Source organism: Macrotis lagotis, chromosome 4 (genome assembly GCF_037893015.1).
Source record: "Macrotis lagotis isolate mMagLag1 chromosome 4, bilby.v1.9.chrom.fasta, whole genome shotgun sequence".
NCBI classification, from domain to species: domain Eukaryota; kingdom Metazoa; phylum Chordata; class Mammalia; order Peramelemorphia; family Peramelidae; genus Macrotis; species Macrotis lagotis.
Window position 1 is genome coordinate 63,656,380 of NC_133661.1, and position 21,818 is coordinate 63,678,197.

At 37.7% G+C, this 21,818-nt stretch overlaps 1 protein-coding gene across 15 annotated transcripts in view; it reads right to left on the bottom strand.

Moving 5' to 3' along the window:
* DYDC1 (DPY30 domain containing 1) overlaps positions 1–5,186 on the bottom strand; it is a 52,216-nt gene extending 47,030 nt beyond the window's left edge. For 7 of the 15 annotated variants that reach the window (XM_074233005.1, XM_074232995.1, XM_074232992.1 and 4 more), the window contains exon 1: positions 5,120–5,186. The gene's annotated coding sequence lies outside the window, so the exon portion shown is untranslated. Of the gene's footprint in view, positions 1–384; positions 483–1,963; positions 2,012–5,119 lie in introns of those variants that run through there. The other 8 variants (XM_074233006.1, XM_074232997.1, XM_074232993.1 and 5 more) reach the window with 4 other exon arrangements.
* Positions 5,187–21,818: the final 16,632 nt, after the last annotated feature.

The following is a 21,818-nucleotide window of genomic DNA, read 5'->3' on the forward strand; positions in this document are numbered from 1 at the left end:
GGCAATGGGGTAAAGTGACTTGCGCAAAGTCACACAGTCAGGTAATTATTAAGTGTCTGAACCCGCATTTGTACTCAAGTCCTCCTGACTCCACGGTTGATGCTCTCTATACACTGTGCCACTGAACTGCCCCAGGTTTATCAAATATTCTTTTAAAAAATGTTTTTTAACATTACTATTACTTTCCCTGGGTCAGAAAGCTCTCTCATAGGTAGCGGCCATCCAATCAATGTGTGTTGAAATAATCCAAGTCCTGTTTATTAAGCTTGCCTTTCCAATTGGCAAGTTCCCTGAGACCATCGCAAATGAGCTAATATATATATGTGAAACACGTCAACAGATGTTATGATCTCCACGTCCCCCCAATATTCTTCTCTGCCCTACACAGTGCTCTGGGGACCTGGGCCGTGGCTTCCTTGGGAGCTAGACGGCCCATGGCCCGGCCAATCCAAGCCCCTCTCCCAGCCGCAGTCAACGCAACTTGTAACTGTGTGTCTGGAAAAAAGCCCGACTGAGGACCCCGAGCTCCGCGCTGGCAGCGCGCGTTCCGTCGCTGGGCAACGGCGCCCGAGCCCGCGAGCTCTGTGGCCCCAGGGGCCGAATGGAGCGAGTTCGCAGAGAGAGGAACCCAAGAGTGGGGGGCGCCCCGAGCTTGCTTCCAGCTCCGGCTCCCTCGTTTGCCTTGGGCCCTCTCTTGCCTGGGAAACCAAGCTTGCTCTGGTGATCCGCTTTCACCAACAAACCCCAACAGAGCCAGCCAAGTAGGGAAAATTGGTTGGGGATACGCCAGCTGCCGGGACTGTCTGGACGCTTTGAATTAGGGAGAAGCCCAGAATTATCCCTTACCACCCCCACTCCCCACTATTCTGGGACACACACACACACACACACACACACAATGCAAGAACATATCCATTTCTCATCTGCAAAATGATTAGTCCTTTTAAAGGTTTACCAAAATCCACATACACACACACACACACACACACACACACACACACACACACACACACACACCTATGTGCATACATCCAGGACAACTGTCATCTGAAATTGCTCCAAAGATCCTTAAAAAAAAAAAACTTTTTAAAAAAACTATCAGTGTTTGCTTTGGGGTTCTTTTTGTGTTTTCCCTCTCTGATTTCCCCCACTCTCCTTATTCAATGAAAAATAAAATCCTTTTAACAAGCCGGGAGGTTCACAGATAGGTGGAAAACAAAACAAATTACCATTATAGTTATGTCTAAAAAGGTGTCTTATTCTGTATACTTGGTCCATCACTTTTTCAAGAGATGGATAGCATTCTTTTTTTTTTTAGGTTTTTGCAAGGCAAATGGGGTGAAGTGGCTTGCCCAAGGCTACACAGCTAGGTAATTATTAAGTGTCTGAGACCAGATTTGAACCCAGGTACTCCTTGACTACAGGGCCGGTGCTTTATCCACTGTGCCACCCAGCCGCCCCTGGATAGGATTCTTTATCCATCATCCAGAATATCACACTGATCATAGTTCTTAAGTCTTTCAAAATTATTTTTACAATGTTTTTGTTAGAATATAAATTGTCCTTCTGCTCCTTACACTGTTTTTTTTATCATTTTTATTTACATTACAAAAAGGGTAGCTAGGTGGTGCAGTGGATACAGTACTGGCCCTAAAATCAAGAGGACTTGAGTTCAAATCCAGCATCAGACACGACATTTTCTATCTGTGTGACTTTGGGCAAGTCATTTAACCTGGATTGCTTCACATCCCCAGCCATCTCCAGGTGTCCTGATTCATATCTGGTTACTGGACCCAAATGGCTCTGGAGAAAAAAAAAAATTAAGGCTAGTGACTTAGCACAGCAGCCTCTTGCTCAAATCCAATTCATGTGCATGTCATGGCATCACTTCCCTGATGTCATGGTTTTCTTTGAGAATGAAGGACAAACAACATTACAGTAAGATTCCATTGCATTCACATACCATAATGTGTTCAGTCAATCCTCTGAGTTTTGTTTTTCCCAAAGATCCCTGGATGCAGGTATAAGGTGAAGAGAGAAAATAAGCATTTATTAAATTGTTACTATGTATCAGATACAGTGTTGTTTACAAATCTCTCATTTGAAGTTCACAGTAAACCTGGGAGGTGGGTGCTATTACCCACATTTTTCATTTGAGGAAATTGAGGCTGACAGAGGCTGAGGGGCTTATTCAAGATCCCATGGCTAATAAGTGTCTGAGGCTGGATTTGAACTCAGGGTTCCCTGAATCCAGGCAATCCAGAGCTCCAGTCACTGGAGTTACATACTTTTGAAAAACTTCAAGAAAGCTGGCAGCTTCCACTAACAACCACAAGCTATTCACAACTATTCTGCAACTCTGAAACTAGTTTAATTGCTATTTTTCTGGTATGTTTTGAATCTTTCTCATAAGAGAGATTGTTAAAGAGGTCACAGCTGCAATAGAAATGTCCAAAGATACCTAAGAAATTGAAATGAAAAGACGAAAGAGGTTATTCAATATCAGTCAACATTTGAGATATATACAAATATGACAATATTATTATATAAATATTTTCTTTCAGCTTTTATTTCTTCTGCTTGTGGCTAGGGGTCAGTTTATTTGGAGGGGGACGGTTGCATTTATCAAGATCCCACACTTTTTTAGTCCTTTGAAAGAGTCTACACATTGCTATTTATATCCTTTCTCCATAAGGAAAAGTTTACACATCTAACTCACTAGACATATTGAAAGAATACAATAGTTTGTGTATTGGAGTTTCATGCCTTATAGATATTAAAATATTATCATCTAAATATTTTATAAAAGAGTATCTGTGTGATGTTGAACAAATTGTTTCACCTCTTTTGACAAGTTTCCTTGGCAATTATTGTAGTCATAGACAGCCCAGACAGCTAGAAAAAGTTAATCAAAGAAGTAAAGAATAAGATGATCAATTTGGAATGAGTAGAGTGTTTTGATCATTGAGTGAAGATAACTGAAGCCACACACACACACACACACACACACACACACACACACACACAGCTGGCTTGTGATTATCTAGAAGAATCAGACACATCTTTTAGGCTATGTATAATTCATTAAGTCTATTCAAATAAAGGATTCCAGCAATGAGTTCAGTGATGATTCAAACCAATGAGGAAGAACTTCTCTAATTAAATTGCCTTAGATTTGGGGTAACGAGTAAGAATAAGAGTTTCTTTCCTTTCCCTATCTTTGTTTATATGATGATTTTGTGACCTCCAAAAAGTTGGAAGATCTGGAATTCCCATCCATATCAGAAACATTGTCTTTTGATAGGTAGTGGCGAATGACTCTTGGAACCCAGCAGAGAGCTATACCTAAGGGGTACTTCAAAGGACTTACAGTAACCAGAAGCTATTAATTTACTGTTTGATTTTGTATACTTTCCAAGTTTGAACCCAATTTCCCCAAAGAACCGTGCATGTAAGGGGAAAGTATGCCCAGTTTGGGGACTGTTTCCTATAACTGTCTTTACTGCACCTACTTAAAATATTCTTTCTCAAAGTCATCAATGATCAATGATACAAGAAAATCAAATCATCATCATTATCCTGAGAATCCTAATTACTCACTGGAGACCTGGTCCACCAATAGGAGTTGATCGAGTGACTCCATAGAGAATGCTACACCTGTAAGTTGGAGCTGTGGAAACAAAATGATTTCTATAGTTCCTTCCCACACTAATCTATTCAGTTGTGCTCAGACCTGATAGGATTTGAATCTTGCATAGGACAATGAAGAGTGAAATAAGCAGAATCAAAAGAATACTGGATGTGTTAATAGCAATATTATTTAAAGAATAAGTGTGGGGTGATTAAGCTGCTTTAAGTATTACAAATATTTAAATCAACTACAAAGGACCTATGAAGATGCTATTTACTGTCAGACAGAACCGATATGTGCAATCCTTACATACTATATATATATAGTATATAGATGCGTGTATGTTTGTGTGTGTGTGCGTGTATATATGTGTATGTGAAATGGGCATTGTTTCTATTGCAGACTGAGGTGGGTTAAAGGGAGATAGTTTGGAACTTAACATAGTAACTAAAATTTTTTTTTAAAAAGAACTGATAGGATTATTAACTTAGAAAAACAATAAAATTTTACTTTATATAGCACTTTATTTTGCAATAAATTTATAATTCTAAAGTAATGCTTTATATTGCAAGGCATTTTTATCACAATAGCCCTGGGTATAGGTAAATAGGTAAAATATGAATTACCATTCCCATTTTATATATGACAAAACTGCCTTGAAAACAGGAAATTACTTGTTGATGAAGACTCAGGAAAGTTCAGAAGCTATCTGGGTTCCAAGTCTTCCACTATACTACATTGTCTGATGGGGAAAGAGAATTTTAAAAATTATAATAATGAATCCAACACAGAAAACTCTGTGAATGGTGGTGCCATTAACAGAAATAGCAAAGTTAGATGAAGAAATAGGTTTGGGGAAAAAAAGAAAGAGAATTGGTCTTAGAAACTGAAAAATTTTCTTCCCATTCTGGCTTGATTCATTTCTACTTTTATGACTTTGGGCAATTCACTTAATCTCTATGGATTTCAATTTTCTCATCTGCAAAATGAAGGTCGAAATTTTCCCATCTGCAAAATGAAGGTATAGAGTGTTAGGCAATTACTGAGGTCCCTCATTGCTATTTCTATGCCTTGGGAAATCACTATGGACCTAATTCACCTAATCACCATGGACTTCAATTTTCTCATCTGCAAAATGAAGGCCTAGCATTAGTGATTTCTGATGTTCCTTCTACCTTTAAACCTTTGTGACTTAGACAACTGGTAAATATTACTATTTAAATACCCAGACTAGAAACATTTATGTAGAGTTGTCCTATCAGTACTTTAAGATAAAAATCAGGAATAGATCAGGGATAGAAATATGGATTTAAGATCATCTGTATCCTAACAATAGGTGAAGTTATGGGAACAAATGAGCCTTCCAAGAAGAGAGTGGGGTGTATAAAGTGCAGACAAGAATCAAGGATAGAAAAACTAACCTTAAGAAGCTGGAAAGAATTCAAGATGGTGTTAGAAAGGTGAAAAGAGAATAAAAAAAAAGAGTACCTGAGAATGAAAATGTACCTGAGCCCAAGTGAGCAAAGATTATCCACCAGAAGGTTATAACCACAAGTGTGCACTGATGTAGAGAAGTAAGTGATGCTGAAGAAATTTTGTAAAGTCATTGTTTGGAAGGAATTATGAGGTCACTGACAGTGTTTGAAAGAGCAGTATATCAGTATATGCGTGTGCTGAAGCCAGATTGCAAGTGACTGGACTTTGTCATTGAAATGGAAAAGAAAAATAAGATAGCAACAAATTGGCTAAAGAAGAATAAATGAAATTATGTGTAGAAGAGAAATATATATAGAAATTGTGTGTGTGTGTGTGTGTGTGTGTGTGTGTGTGTGTGTGTGTGTGTAGCACAGATATAACCTCTCAGGCTATAAAAGGGGATCCTAAGGAGTTTAGGGTAGTTTTCTAATATTATAGTTCATACAGTTCATATCCCACCATCATTAATTGAAAACAGTCAGCCAGATTTAATTAGGTTTTAGAAAGAGGTATTTACTAAGGTAGTAGTATAGTAAGAATATTTAACAACAAACATTCTCCCCAAAAGTCTGTGACACATTCTTCCACCAGTACATACAGAATTCAGTGAAAGTAGGTTTAACCCTCCATGTGCAGAGGGATAACTCAGAGTTCCTAGTTGATAGAAATCCCTTTCTCCCTTTTTGGGTTATTCATGAGGTGCCTACTAAACATGGGATAGATTTTCTGCTGTACTTTTTATACAGTCTTGAAGTTTCCTCTCCTTGGTAGTGTCTAGTTTGTTCTTTGCTCCTATTTAGACACTGGCACCTCCTCTATACATACTCTAGGACTTAGATGGCTGATATAAAAAAGGCTAAATTCTCATGAAGCAAAGAGAAAGATTTAGGGAAGGGGGCTTAAAGATCAATGTGAATTCACTATGGGTGAAGAAATCACAGAAGGCTTTCTGATTCAGAAGGGTAGGAAAAAAAACTTACATTTACTTAACATGTTACTGCAAAAGGTTCACAGATTACTGCATTAAAGTTCACAGGTTATTTCAAAGTTACACAAGTTAAATTCTTTTCAGAAACAGCAAGATGGTGAGTTTCAGTAAAAGCAGTAAAATTTAAGCAAAGAAGAAACAGCTACAAGCTAGGATGATCAGAACATCAAGGACTGCTAAGAAGAAGAAAAAAGAAACAGCCATGAGATGGTGCCTGGGCTTAGATCAAATGGATCCTGCCTAGGGAAGAGGGTGGGCAGAGCCTTTTTAGGGAGACTAACCCACCTCCTGTGCAAGGAGGAGTCTGGGGAGGGGGGTCAAGGAATGACTCACCTGTACATGACAGAAATCAGGCATTCACCTTGGAAGGCTAACAGTCAGACAGGTGAAGAATAGGGTGAAGGGGCTGAGATTGCTTTCTATTTATTACCCTAGTGAATTTATATTTGAGAGCAGGGTTAGATTGAACAATGTGGAAGAAGTCAGAGGCCCACAGAAAAACACAGATAATAGTTCCCCAATATTAAAGGAAAGGATAGACAAATATTTCTCCTTCATCATTCTGACCCTCAATCCTCTCATACAAGAAGATAGAGACCAAGCTTGAGACCAGGGATAAAGTCAAAACTCTCTTCCTCCTTCCCTCATAAGTGATTTGTTCTTAGGAACAGAACTTGTCTCTCATGGATTGTCATTCTTTCAAGTCCCTAATTCCAAATAAGCCCCAGAGGATATGTATGACCAAGTACCTCAACCAACCTGAACAGATTACCTGTCAAATTTTATAGATATACCTTTGATTGATTCAGGGTGAAGATCTAGACTTTGTTTCAGTCAAAGTATATTCTCATCTGCTATTTTTATCAAGGATTTGTGAGTTATGATGATCGATTGACTCAATTCATCTCCACCCTTACACAGCTCCTTCCGGTTTTTTTAATTTGTTTTCCTCAACAAATCTATTGGAGTTTGGTTTGGCAGTATCCATTGTCCCAACTCCCAAATCCTAGATAGCTTTTTAGTAACTTGGGGAGGTTCTGCTTTATCCTTTTTGATTATCTTCTTTATTTTATATTAAAGAATCTCAGGAAAAGTCTATATCATAATTCCTAATCAAATTTAGTAATTATACTTCCATACTTCCAAATACATAGCAATAAACTTTTAACTCACAAATAACATTAATCAAATTTTAATAGGTAAACCAATCTGTCTTGGTGTTTGCAAAAAAAGGTTCATTCAACCCCAAAGAAATTTCTTTTTTTTTAAGTGAAATTGAAACAGAAAAGGGAATTGTCTCCATTTTCAGAGGGAAATCTGGTTTCCTTCCAAAGTTCCTTTAGCAGGATGAGAAGGGGTGCTCTTAAGCACTTGAGGTTAATTGGAAATCACTCCCTCACTCTTCAGGTGAGAAATCAAACTAATTTAATTTGATGTACACATAGCAGCACAGACCTTGGTTGTAGGAAGCTGGAGTCCTTGCTCTTTCCCTCTCCCACTGACACACCTTACTAGTCAGATATGTACCAATTATTAAAAGAAAGCTTCCATTGAGTTAAGGAAGCAATGTCTTACTTATTCTCTTTTTCCTACTAAAGAACCTCTATTCTCTATTCTCTATTCACATGCAGTCTATGAACCATAAAATGAAAAATCTTAAAACACAGGATTAAAAAAATGACAGAAAATATAGGTTAGACAATTGAAGTTTTATTTTCTATGATATTACCTCTAACTTATCGGTGGAGGCCATTAAGGTAATAATCACATTTAAAATAGAAGAGAGGGGAAATATTTATGCAAAAACAAGAATAGGGAAAATTATTAGCCTCCTTTGTGCCCTGACAATGAAGGTTGCACAACATTGTTGCCCAAATATTCCTCAAAGACTATCATCCTTGTACACTATTATATGAATTGTTGTCTCTCCCTGGCAGGACAAGTCTTCCAGAATCCTGATCTTTGTCTTCCTGAGTTTATAGTTAATATAGGAGATAGCCAGGCTTCTTGTCAAAACTGGGAAGTGAAAACTGAGTACTCTATAAAGAAATCAGCCTTTTTATCAGAAATATAGTTTTAAGAAAATTATTATACTTTTACAAGTCTAAATTTAATCAAGAATAACTTACAAAGGAAAAGAAATAAATCTTCCAACTTCCAATAGAAAAGTTTAGTCCATATAGAGAAATCTAGAACATGTGAGCTCTCCCAAGAGCTATTAGGGAACTAGGATAGACATAATCCTTGAAGTGAGAAGACGAATTTTCCTGAGTGAAAAACTCTTCCATGATTCCCCCAGAATGTTAAGCCAATCCTACTGGGGTCCAAAAAAAGTATCTTTCTTCATACGGTAAACCAAAATTTCTGTAGGGGTCCTTGTTCTCTATAGGTAATCCCCTTGTGGATACAGACAAATTTCCCCTGTATTCTTACTCCAAAGATTATTTAAAATTTTCCCCAATGGATCCAATGTCACTTTAAGGACAAACCAAATGGATTTCTGACTCTAAACAGATTATCTGAAAGAAAGCATGAGAAAAATCTTCCAAAAAGTGATTAAGTACTTAGAATGATAATAGCTAATTTTATATAATACTTAGCAAATTTCAGGCAATGTGCTAAGCATTTTACAATTATTATCTCATTTGATCCTCACAACAACCCTGAAGGAGGTGCTATTATTATGACCTTTTTACAGGGGAAGAAACTGAAGCAAACAGAGGTTGTGATTTGTCCAGTGACAGAAGCTCTGCTTATTAAAATTCAGTAAATGATATATGTGTGATAAAATTGTATAACCCTGTATTTGAAGTATGGAAGAATGTTAATTACCAAATTTGATTGTTAAGTATAATTTGGTTAGGAGCACATTAAAGTCAAATTTGAACTCAGAAATTCCTGACTTCCTATCTCTATCCACTGTACCATCCCTTTTCTATGGTTGATTATTTGGTACTTCTAGACTAGTCAAAAAAAAACTTTTTCCCAGGGACCTGCAGCTCATAAGGATCTAAGAGAAATTTTCTGGATTTCTGTCACAAAAAAAGGCAAGTATAAGAAGAAAGATAAATAAGATTTTCAAACTATTCTAGTATTGTCTATTAAATACAAGGCACTAGTATTTTAGGGATATAAAACAGACTTCTCATATTAGTTGAAAAATTCAGGTATTAGTAAATAAGTATTTAAACAAGCAAAGCTAAGTCAAAGAAACTGGCTTGATTTATAAGAAAACAAACCAGAAAACTCACAAATTAAATCTAAAACAAAATAGAGATAAAATACTAATTTTTCTCTAATGAATCCTAAAATTAAAAATATCCAATAAGAGTCTCAGGTAGAAAATTTCTCCAGTGACCCCCCAAAATTCAAAGGGCCCAATGCTTATTTTAGATGTAGGATAATAGATACAAGATTTAGGTTTTGGTGTGAAGCAGCTAGTGGAATGGGAGAGATGGAAGGTAGACATAGAGAGGTATGGATGATTGCTAGAAGAAAACTCTGGGCAATGCAAAAGAAACTAAGAGCAGAGAGGCAGCAAATAGAAAAATTCATCACTCATCTTTCACTAGGATTTGCTACATTTTAGCCTGGATTATGGTTTTGCTCTTCAGAAATCTATAGGAAAGAACACAAATTAATTTCTGTACTTCCAATACTTGTTATAGCTACCTATGATATATAATTCAATCTTAACAAACATCTATTAGGTACTTGCTCATATGAGCAAGTCACTTTGTTAGAGGCTGGAATTTTTTTTTAAAAAATCAATGATAGAACCTGCCCTCATAGAACTTACAAGTGTCATTCTAGACCCTAAAATAGAGTCAGAGACAGTAGAGATGGCAGAGTAGAGTCAGAGACCCCGAGAAAATAAAAATCTTAGTCTATGATAAGACTACCATAGAATAAATTTTCTGGTCGGCTATATTGCTGTCATTTGCTTGAAACATCAAGCATACAGAATTTAATTGAGACACCAAACTTTAGGTCCAGTGATTAACTGATAAGTGACAAGGGAATTTCTGTCTCAGCTTTTTTTTTTTAAGTTGAACATTTCAAGTAACTAGACATAACTCTGGTGTTAATTGTGGATCTACACATTCCAGGTATATCCCTAGTGTTTCCTGAGCAGTTTATTATTTTTCCTACCATAGACTTTCTCCTTCTACTATCTTTTTTAATGTATAAATCTTTACCTTTCAGGGGTGTAGCCAAGATAGAGACAATAAAGGATCTTATCTTAGGTGCTCTCTCATAAAACTTTAAACTAAGGACTGTAACTAAACTTGGGAGAGACAGAACCTATAAAGGGACCCAGAGAGGCAGTTCTCCTACTCAAGTTAACCTGGAAAAGAGCAGAAAGGCTCTGCTCCCGGGTCAGAGGGGCAGCCGGCCAGAGAGAAAGAACTTCAGCCTCCCGGAGGCAGCCCCAGGACGCTGGGAGCCGCAGCTCACACCAGCAAAGGAGTCTCTTGAGCTACACCCCAGGGAGCACCAAGCACAAAATGGGGGAACAGTGGGGGACCTCTGCCAGAGGGAGCACATGGAGCCCAGCCCTCAGGGCACGCAGCGAGCAGCCCAGATCCAGGAACAGAAGCAGGTGGAGCCGGTAAGCAGGAGCCCCCAGGGCATGAGCCCATTGAGCTGAGGGAGGAGAGTGAACAGAGACTGCAGAGCTCTGTCCTCTGCCCCTGGAACAGGACTCCGGGGTTCTAAACACATTCAGATCCTGATTGCAGTCTAGGCCCCCCCCCAATAGAACAGCAGGGCCCCCCCCACCTCAGCCGCGTAGCAGAGGGAGGGCACTTGTGGTCATTCACAGACCAGGAGGGAGGACAGAGCCTCACACACTGAGACCCTTGTGGGAGTGTCCCAAAAGCTCAGAAAGCACCCCAAAATCAGGCCCAGGCTGGGAAAATGAGCAAGCAGAGAAATAAGAGGAACACCATTGAGAAATATTTTGCAAATGAGCCCAAGAAGGATCAAAATACTCAGTCTGAAGATGAGGAAGCACAAGCTCCTGCATCTAAAGATTCCAAGAAAAATAGAAATTGGGCTCAGGCTATGACAGAGCTCAAAAAAGACTTTGAAAATCAAATGAGGGAGTTAGAAGAAAAACTGGGAAAAGAAATGAGAGAGATGCAGAAAAAACATGAAAATGAAGTCAGAAGTTTAGTCAAGGAAATCCAAAAAAATGCTGAAGAAAATAGCATGCTAAAAACCAGCTTAGGTCAAATGGATAAAACAGTTCAAAAAGTTATTGAGGAGAAGAATGCTTTAAAAAGCAAAATTGGCCAGATGGAAAAAGAGATAAGAAAACTCTCTGAGGAGTACAAATCCTTCAGACAAAGAATAGAATTCAGGGAGATTGATGAATTTACCAGAAATCAGGAATCAATACTTCAAAACCAAAAAAAAATGAAAAATTAGAAGAAAATGTGAAATAGCTCATTGAAAAAACAACTGATATGGAAAACAGACTTAGGAAAGATAATTTAAAAATTATTGGAATACCTGAAAGTCATGATCAGGAAAAGAGCCTTGACATCATTTTCAAAGAATTACTACAGGAAAATTGCCCTGATATTCTAGAAGCAAAGGGCAAAATAGAAATGGAGAGAATCCACCGATCCCCCTGAGAAAGAGATCCCAAAAAAACAACCCCTAGGAATATTATAGCCAAGTTCCAGAACTCCCAAGTCAAAGAGAAAATATTACAAGCAGCCAGAAGGACACAATTCAAATATCATGGAGTTGCAGTCAGGATCACACAGGACTTAGCAGCAACTACATTGGAAGCTCGTAGGGCTTAGAATATAATAAGGGCTTGGAATGCAACCAAGAATCAACTACCCAACAAAACTGAATGTCCACTTCCAGGGAAAAAGATGGACTTTCAATGAACCAGGGGAATTTCAAATGTTCCTTTTGGAATGGCCAGAGCTGAACAGGTTTGATCTTCAGATACAGGACTCAGGTGAAGCATGGAGATTGGAGGAGAGGGGGGAAATATGAGGGACTTAATGAGGATGAACTGCATGTATTCCTGCATAGAAAAATGACACTGATAATACTCATATGAACCTTCTCAGTTAATAGAGCAGGTAGAGGGAGCTTTTATAGTTGAAGTACAGGAGAAAGCTGAATTTGAAGATAAAATATGGTGTAAAAATGGAGTCAATAGAAAAAAAAGGGAAATGTAATGGGAGAAAGAAAAAGGAGAGGGGGAATAGGCCAAGATATTTCATATAATAAGATTTTTCTTTATTACTATGAGCTATTGCAATGATATGGAAGGGGAGAGGCAAGGGGGAATGAGGGAACCTTTGCTCTCATCAGAGGTGGCTAGGAGAGGAAACAGCATATATACTCAATGGGGTATAGGCATCCGGAGTAAGAAGGAGAGAAGGGGGACAGGGGGAAGGGGTGGGGATGTGAATAAAGGAGGAAAGGATGGACCATGTGGGGAGAGTGGTCAGATATAACACATTTTCTTTTTTACTTCTTGCAAGGGGCTGGGATTGAAAGGCCTGTCCAGGACCATAGGGCCAGGTGTATGCTGGGCCTAAGGGGTAGTATGGGTGCTCAGGGCCTCTTGGCTCCAGGACCAGGGATCTGTCTGCTGCACCACTCAGCTACCCTACAGCAGAGTCAGAGTGAAAGGAGAGAGAAAATATAGTACATGGTAGTGGAGAAATAAGAAAGGAGGAAGTTGCAATCAGCAATGGCAATGTTGGAAAAATATGGAAGTAACTTTTGCAATGGACTTATCATAAAGAATGTGATCCACCCATGACAGTGTTGTTGGTGTTGGAACAAAGACTGGAGCACATTTTTTATTATTATCATTTGGGGGAGGGTGCAGGGCAAATGGGGCTGGGTGGCCTGCCTGGGGCCACATAGTAGGATGATCTTTGGGTGTCTGAGGCTGGATTTGGACCCAGGTGTTCCTGGCTCAAGGGCCAATGCTCTGTCCGCCACCCAGCCACCCCTACTATTATTACTATTTTATTTTATTTTGGGTCTTTTTTTCTTCTTTTCAGTTTTTTCAGGACAGTGGGGATCGGGTGGCTTGCATGTCATATGGCTGGGTGATTGTTGGGTCTATGGGGTTGGATGTGGGCTCGGGTGCTCATGGCTCCAGGACTGGTGCTTTTGTCCATTGCGCCACCTGGCCATACCTACAATTATTACTATTATTTTTTTAATTTTAATTTTTTTTCTCTCCCCTTAACTTTATCGCTCAAGCAAGTCTATATTCATGGGGGGAGGGGGTATTTCATTTACTCTTAAACAAGAATATTTTATTAATGTAAAAAAAAACATTTGTACAAAATGAGAATAAAAAAACAAAAGGAAATAAAGAAAAAAAAGAAAAAAATCTTTACCTTTCCTTTCTGCCCTCTGTAAAATTTCATCTTACTAAAATTGATACTCAAGTGTTCAATGTTTTGGGGTTTTGTTCTTGTTTTGACTTTATTTTATACTGTGAATCTGTTCTCTGATCATATAATAAATTAGGTTTTTTACTGGGACTTTGTACATTGATGATTTTGATTGGCAGCAGTAGCTATCAACTAATCCTTGAAAAATTTGTATGTGAAGCCTTAAAGTGAAAAAGGACCTTGATAGCTGTCTTTATCTAATCAAAAGATTATTGGACAGAAGCTGGGTTAAGCTTGTTCAACTTGACTGTGCAGGGCAGATTTAGACCTGAAAACCTTTTTTTAAACAACCAAAGTTAGTCTACCAGAAAAGGCTGGTCAAGGATGTCATATAAGAGATTTCCTCTTCGGATATAAGTTGGATTAGATGACTTTGGTGGAGTCTTTTAACTCTGAAGTTCATAAGACAATCTAACCGACAAATACAGACAGGAATTACATAACTTTAATATAATTATAATGTGAGCAATGCATGGAAAAGTTATAGGTTATGTATTGAAGGGAAGACATTAAACAATGGAATAACTGGAAAATTCACCAGAAATTAAGCAACCTAAATATGATGAGATTGTAGACATGGTTGATTATAGACAATTAATTTAGGTATGCAAGGGAGGAAATAGCATAGAGAAGTGGGAAGTGTTTATTTACTGACTTTGGAGCCAGGAAACTGTTTTTTAAAGAAATATTTATGCATTTCAAAGAAATGTCACTGTAGAAGTTTCTCTCTACCTTTTGTACTTTGAGAGTCAATGGGTCTGTTCTTTCCATTTGTGTTATAGGAAAGTATATTAGGATATCCATGTAATAGTATATTAGCACGTTAGAGACTGGTGTCCAATGGCAAACACCAATTCCCCAGTGTTTACTTGTACTTCTGTAGATCTATGACACTGTAATTTAAAACTTAGCCCTTCCCATTCCTAAGCAGGAGAGCAAGAGAGCTGAAGCTTCACAAGAGACTTCATTAGACAGAACAGCAGGAGAGTATTCAGAGGGATAGGTTGTCGCACCAACAGATCCACAGTCACAGTTAAGAATGAAATGATCCCAACAGAAGAAAACTGTCATACTATCGCTGCCACAGTGAGTTGGAGTGTTGTCAGGGCAGGCAGTCAAGACAGGAAGCTCTGAGTGCCACAACCTGAGAAAGGTATTGCCCTATGGAGAGGGGAGAAGAGGAAGCTGAGACACCAACACAGAGATGATTGGGACATAATTGGGAACTGAGGAAAGATCTGGTGAGCTTTATCACCCATTTCCCCTCTCAAAAGAGAGATGAATCTTTCCACAATCTTTATTCTTTAAGAGGTTTCTGTTATTTATGTGTTTTGAAAGAAACTGGCTTCTCTAAAGCAATGAGGTCATCCATTAGAGTATTCCTTAGGGTGGATCCTAAGGGGAAAAACACTGAGACAAGAGGAAAGTTGTTAGCTGACAAGGAGAAAGATTAATAGATTCTATGACTGCCAGGAGGCATTCCAAGTGTCATAGAATTGGACACAGAACAAAAAAAGAATTTTATTGAAACATATTTTTATAAATTCTAAAAAACAGAAATAACATATGAATCCCAAACAGTATCTAGCTCCAACTAGACTGAGAAAATTTTAACGTTTGTAAATGAGTTGGAGCAGTCTTCTGAGACAGGTATCTCAAACATTTTCTATTCCTTTCTTCCTAGAGCAGGTTTGAAAAGTAAACCACCTCATGGATGGAGCTAAAGACTTTGATCTGGGGAAAAGTCATTCCTGCAGGAAGGAACTAAGGAAGATGGTTGCTGTCCAAATGAGAGGGATGAGGGGTACAGCATATGGGAATAGCTAGCTCTTCCATAAATCTTATCCACAACTGGAAGTATGCTATCAATATTGGCAGAATGCCATTTTCTATAGAGCCAAGTAAGGCAGATTCAGTTTTGGACCCCATCCAAAGAGATTTCATTAAGGAAATACTGAAAGGTCATCTTACCAATACCTGTTTTCATGGCTTATACTCTAAGGATAGTCATATAACAAGATCCCAGTGGATTTTGATGTTTCTTTGTCTAGTGAAATAAATTATTATTTAAATACAGTCACACAGACCCAAAAACAGTATAAATATATATTTAAAGAAGATTTAAAAGTATTATTTTAAAATGGAATATAATAAAATTTGGAACTAATTTTCCAGTTATAGGAAAGTTTACTTATAATCGTCACTAGACCATCCACTGAGATCACTCTTATGTATAAGAGCAGCTGTCCAAAGCATTTTTATTTCATTTTTCTAAAGTGGAAGACAAAATGCCTGTTATTTAGTACAAGTGATAATTGTGGTTATTTTGTAAAGGGTTCATTTTAACCCTTTATAAATGTACCTATAATTAAAAAGAAAAAAAAGATAGTACTTGAAGATTCTACATCAGAGTTTCAACATACCTCAGAGGTCATCAAGGCTAATCCATACCGTAAAAAGTGTGGAGGTCTTGAAGCAAATTTCACTCTGTATGCATTTACCATTTTTCACTGATTTTATAATTCTCTGATCTTGAGGAGAGCATTTAAATCATGATCATCATTAGTATCCCCCCCCCCAAAAAAGAACATTTATTAAGTACAAATACATTACATTGTTTGGATATTGTCCAAAGACCCACTAAGAATCGGTAGGCAGATTAGGTGACTCTGATACTAACCATGTGACCAAGGGAAGGTCATTTCACCCATTTGCCTCGATTTCTTCATCTGTAAAATGATCTGGAGACGGAAATGGCAAACCACTCTAGTACTGCCAAGAAAACCTCAAAATGGGTTCATGAAGAAATAGATATAGCTGAACAACAAAAAATAATTTGCAGCTTAAGTTAGAAAAACTTTTTGTTGACTGATAAATGGATATTCAAGATACAATTTCTAACTACAAGAAGTCCATAGATAGAATAGATTCATTAATTATTTGTTAAAATCTTTAAATTATGAATGGTTATTTTTCAGTGACTAACCTTATTCAAGATAGATATCTTCAAAAATATTTCCCCTCATATTGGGAAATCCATAAATAAAGTTATTCAAGATTTTCCAGGAATCACAATCTGAACTATTTTAGAATAGAAGACAAACAATAAGGTAATACTTGGGCATTTTGTTTAAGGTTTTTGGTGAGTGAGAAAATTGACTCATAATGATTTAAATAGTTCAAGGTGATAGCAATAATAACCAACATTTATATGATATTTTAATGTTGCAAAGTATTTCATCTCAATGTATCCTCACAAGAACCCTAAGAAGTAGATATAATTATTACAGATGAGGAAACTGAGGAAGACGATGGTTGTTACTTTGACAGGTTCACACGGCTAGGATTTGAAGAAAGATTTGAACTCTAGTCTTCCAAGAGGCAGCTGCTCTGGAGCTCTACTACTGAACTACATGGCTGTTGATATTTTTTCCAAATCATGTTTTACATACTTTATTAGGTATCTCAAAATGTTTGGCAGTTATTGTCTAGTTAGTCCTCACCATAATCTGTGAGGTTGATGACATATACTATTTCAATTTTTTAAAATGTTATTTATTTAAGTAAATGGGGTTAAGTGACTTGCCCACAGTCACACAGCTCGGTAATTATTAAGTGTCTGAGGTGAGAATTGAACTCAGATCCTCCTGACTATAGGGCTAGTGCTCTAGCCACTGCACCACCTAGCTGCCCCCTACTATTCCCATTTTATAGAAAAATGAAGCATATTCACATTGTTTGAATGCCTATTACTCACAAGGCTAGGTACTATTTCTTTATCAAGGCAGTGCAGTGGGTAAAACATTGGACTTGGAATTGGTAAGATGTGAGTTCAAATTCTACCACAAGACACCTATTGTACAATTCTGAGCAAGTCAAGTAATTTCCCTTAGTCTCAGTTCTCTCCTCTGGAAAATGGGGATACCATCTATGTCACAAGGCTGTTGTGAGGATGCCAAGAAAAATCTTAGATGTAGAGTGCTTTCCAGTTTTAAATTGCTATTCAAATGCTAGCTATTAATATTATTATCTGTTTCTACATCTATCTCTATATGTGAGACAACAAGTTTGGTGTATGTTCTTGGAGATATCAGTTGCAGAGAAAGATCTATAGCTAAAAAGATTTTGGAAGAAGCTAAAGGGCATACCTATTGTTGAGCTGTTTCAGTTGTGCTTCTTTGTGGCCCCATTTTGGGGTTTTCTTGGCAAAAATGCTGAAGTGGTTTGCCATTTCCTTATTCACATTGTTTTTACAAATGAAGAAACTCAGTTGTCTCCTCTTAAAAACCCTCCTGAGGTCTTGGAATTCAGCAAATTGAACCCACTTCTTTTTCAAATCTTCTTTTTAATCATACCCAACACTGAATCTTTGGAAGTAGAAATCTTGAAAGAGGGAGGCTAGGTGGTGCAGTGGATAGTGCACCAACCTTGGAGTCAAGAGGACCTGAGTTCAAATCCATCCTTAGACACTTACTAATTACCTAGCTGTGTGACCTTGGACAAGCCACTTAACCCCATAGTAAATACTGAAAAAAAAGAAATCCTGAGCCATTCTCAAGCCTTGGGATAAATTGTGAGTTTTTAACCTTGCTTCTTTCTCTGATATTGCCTCTCACCTCTGATCCTTTACCATTCAATGACTTCAGTCAATAAATCTCCAAAAAATATTTTAGCAATAATCATTAAGGAACTGTACTAAGTATTTGAGATGCCAAGAAAGGCAAAAACTCTTTCCTCTCAAGGAGCTTACAATTGAATATGGCAGACAGCATGCAGACAGTTGTGTATAAACAAGATATCCATAAGATAAATCAGATAATCAAAAGAGGAAAAGTCTAGGTATTAAAAGAATTGGGAAAGGCTTCTTGCAAAATGCAGGATTTTACCTGGGATTTGTCTATTTCCACTTTTTGACTTGATTTACCATGTTCTTGACCTGAACTTTTATCAAAGCTTCTCTATTATTCTTTTATCCTCTACTTCAATCAGATGCTATTGTTACTCATGCCTGGCTTTCCATGACCACATTTGGGATTTTCTTGGTAGAGATACTAAAGTGATTAGCCATTTCCTTTTGCAGCTCATTTTAGAGATGAAGAAACTGAGGCAACAAGGATTAAGTGATTTGCTCAGGTTCACACAGTAAGTGTCTGAGGTCAGATTTGAATGTAGGTCTTCCTGACTCCAGGATTAATTAGCTTTCCTTCAATCAGGGCATATTTCAGTCAAGTACCACGGAACCTATCATAATCCTCCTCTGCATACTAGGGGTAGAGAGAACATTACAATCTGAATTAAGTATTTATGGTGGAAGAATTTGCAAGAATTCTGTAGCAAGACTGTTAATTAAGGAAGGGTTGGGGTGGCTAGGTGGTGTAGTGGATAGAGCACCAGCCCTGGAGTCAGGAGTACCTGAGCTCAAATCTGGCCTCAGACACTTAATAATTACCTAGCTGTGTGGCCTTGGGCAAGCCACTTAACCCCATCACCTTGCCAAAATCTCAAAAACAGACAAACAACAACAACAACAAAAAAAGCAGGGTTACATTTTTTTTTCTTTTAAAGGAGGCAGGAAGTCAGGAAATAAATTCCATCTGGATCTCTGAGCATTGTCAAATCAGGAGAATAATTTGAAATGTCCCAGTTTGGCTCTAGCCTCTATTGCAGCATAGTAAGATAGAGTTGGATAGTAGCCAAGATTATGGAAAGCCCTAAGAGGCAGGCAGGAGTATGTATTTAATCTGATAGGCAGTAGAAAACCATTCCAGATTTTTTACAAGTCACATACAGTAACATAAGAAGGAGGCAGCTGATCTGGTGGGGGAAAAATAGAAGAGAGAAATAATAGCCTCCAGTTCCTTTTATCAATTACATAGCTATGTGCAGTCCCCCTCCCCCTTAAATGTATTTACAAACTATAAAAAATGTGGAATAAACTAAAACATTTCTATACTTAAAAAGTCCTTAAGCAAGTTCATGGTCCAACAGTGATTCATAATGGTAGGTAATATTTATTTATTTATTCCCCTAACCCCCTGAAAGTAAAATGTAAGCTCCTTGAGGATAAGGACTTTCATTTTTTTAAATTTGTAGCATCCATCTCTTTATTTTACCTAGAATCTAGGTCTCCTCCTGTTTCCTCCTGTTCCATGGCTAGATGACATCATCCTGGCTCCTTCCATTGTGAATTTCAGAGCAGAAGGGAATAAGGCTGAATAAAAAAATACTATATTTTTTTCAACCCAAGTTTAGCCACAGGATGTTCCTAAATAGGAAGAATTTTTTTCTCCTTTAATATTGTTCAGCTTAATTTTAGGATTGAGCAGAGTTCACATTAATAGTTAAAACTGGGAGGCAGCTAGGTGGCAAAGTGGATAAAGCACTGGCCCTGGAGTCCGGAGTATGTGAGTTCAAATCTGGCCTCAGACACTCAATAACTACCTAGCTATGTAGCCTTGGGAAAACCACTTAACCCCAATGCCTTGCAAAAACTAAAAAAAAATAGTTAAGACTGATAAAGGGTTCTCCCTGTGTTATCTCATTTGATCCTCACAAAAACCCTGAAAGATAGGGTTCTATCATCCCCATTTTATAGAAGAGAAAATTGAGGCCAAAAAAAGGTTAAGTGATTTGCCAAAGGTTACTCAAATAGTGAAGTGAATAGAATATAGGTCTGAAGTCATCTTCCTAAGTTCAAATCCATTCTCAGACACCAGCAGTGTGACCTTCAGCAAATTGCTTAACCTTCTTGACCTCCGTTTTCTCATCTGCTAAATGAGCTGAAGAAGAAAATGGCCAATCACTCCAGTATCCTTGCCAAGAAAACCCCAAATTGAGTATTGGAGAGTGAGACTTAAATGAAAAAAAAAAAACTGAAAGCAATACACAAGTAAGTTTCTACAAGAGGATTCTATATACCTAGACTATAGTCTAGGTATCCTAGCAACTACATTAAGATTTTATCAATAGACTAAATGTGGGGTGGGGGGAAGTGTAGTTTATATTTGGATTAATGTGGTACATGTTCCATGAAGAAAACATTACTCATTGTGTTAATATATCAGAATTTTATTACCAAAAAAAAAAGATGTTAGCTGTTCTCACAATGATTTGAAAATTTTAAGTGTATTTCACATTAGTAATTATTTTAACCTTCCCAAATTCCCAGCTGCTGATTTAATCATTCAAGCCTTTTTATAAAAATGTGAGTGAAATAATCAAGTACCAGAAATGTATGTATATAATCATCTCACATTATCAATCCAATTTTTAAAGGGGCAGAATTCTTGCCCTGGTATTACTAGAAAAGACTGCCTTGCAGTAGAGTTGCAAAAGAGGAAATGCTCAGTTTTATTTCATTTTCAACTCAATTCTTGTTGTTTTAAATTTCTGTGGTCTCCCAAATTATGCAACTGATAATGAAGATTTTTATTTGAAAGTCCCAGCTCTGCTATCTGTTTCTCTGTGCCTGAGTTTCTGAATCTGTGGACTAAGAAAGTTGAACATGATGATTTCTGAACTTTAGCATTCCATGTAAACAAACAGGGCTTCTCTCTTGTCCTCTATCTTCCTTTTTTACATCATCCTAAGCAAAACAAGACTTTGGCTTTAATTTTCTTGGCCAGAAGATGTCACCAGTGATCCATTAACTATTAACGAATGAACTACTTTCCCACCCCTCACCCCAACTTAACTGAATTGTTTTGTCCTTCTTTGTGTGATTCTGTTAGAAATTAGTCATTTTCACAGGTTTGCCTTATGATAGGAAACATAAAAGTCAGGGGTGTGTGTGTGTAATAGGATCTACATTATTATTAAAAAGGTAAGCTTGTCTACAAACGTATCCACATGGAAAATAGGAATATTAGTTGTGTTTGTCTTTGGCTTGGCCGAGAGGCACCAGTACCTGATGATGTAGATGAAGTGTGAGTAGTCTGGCACCAGTAGAGACATCCTGGGCCAACTTCAGTAGTCCTGATTCATATCTGGATGCTGGATCCAGATGGCACCTGAGAAAATGAGCCTGGTGACTTAGCACAGCCTCCCCCTTCCTCAAATCCAATTCACTTGCCTGTGTTGTGGCATCTCCTATCTAATGGCATGGTCTTCTTCAAACATAATAAGAGATAAACATCACACCAACAGAGAAAATAGGGTATACTGGGTAACGACACTAGGGCTAGAGTCAGAGGTGGCAGAATCCTAGCTCCGACACTTACTACCAGTGTGAGCTGGAGTTATATCAATGAAGTGCATTGGGCCTCAGTTTCCTCAT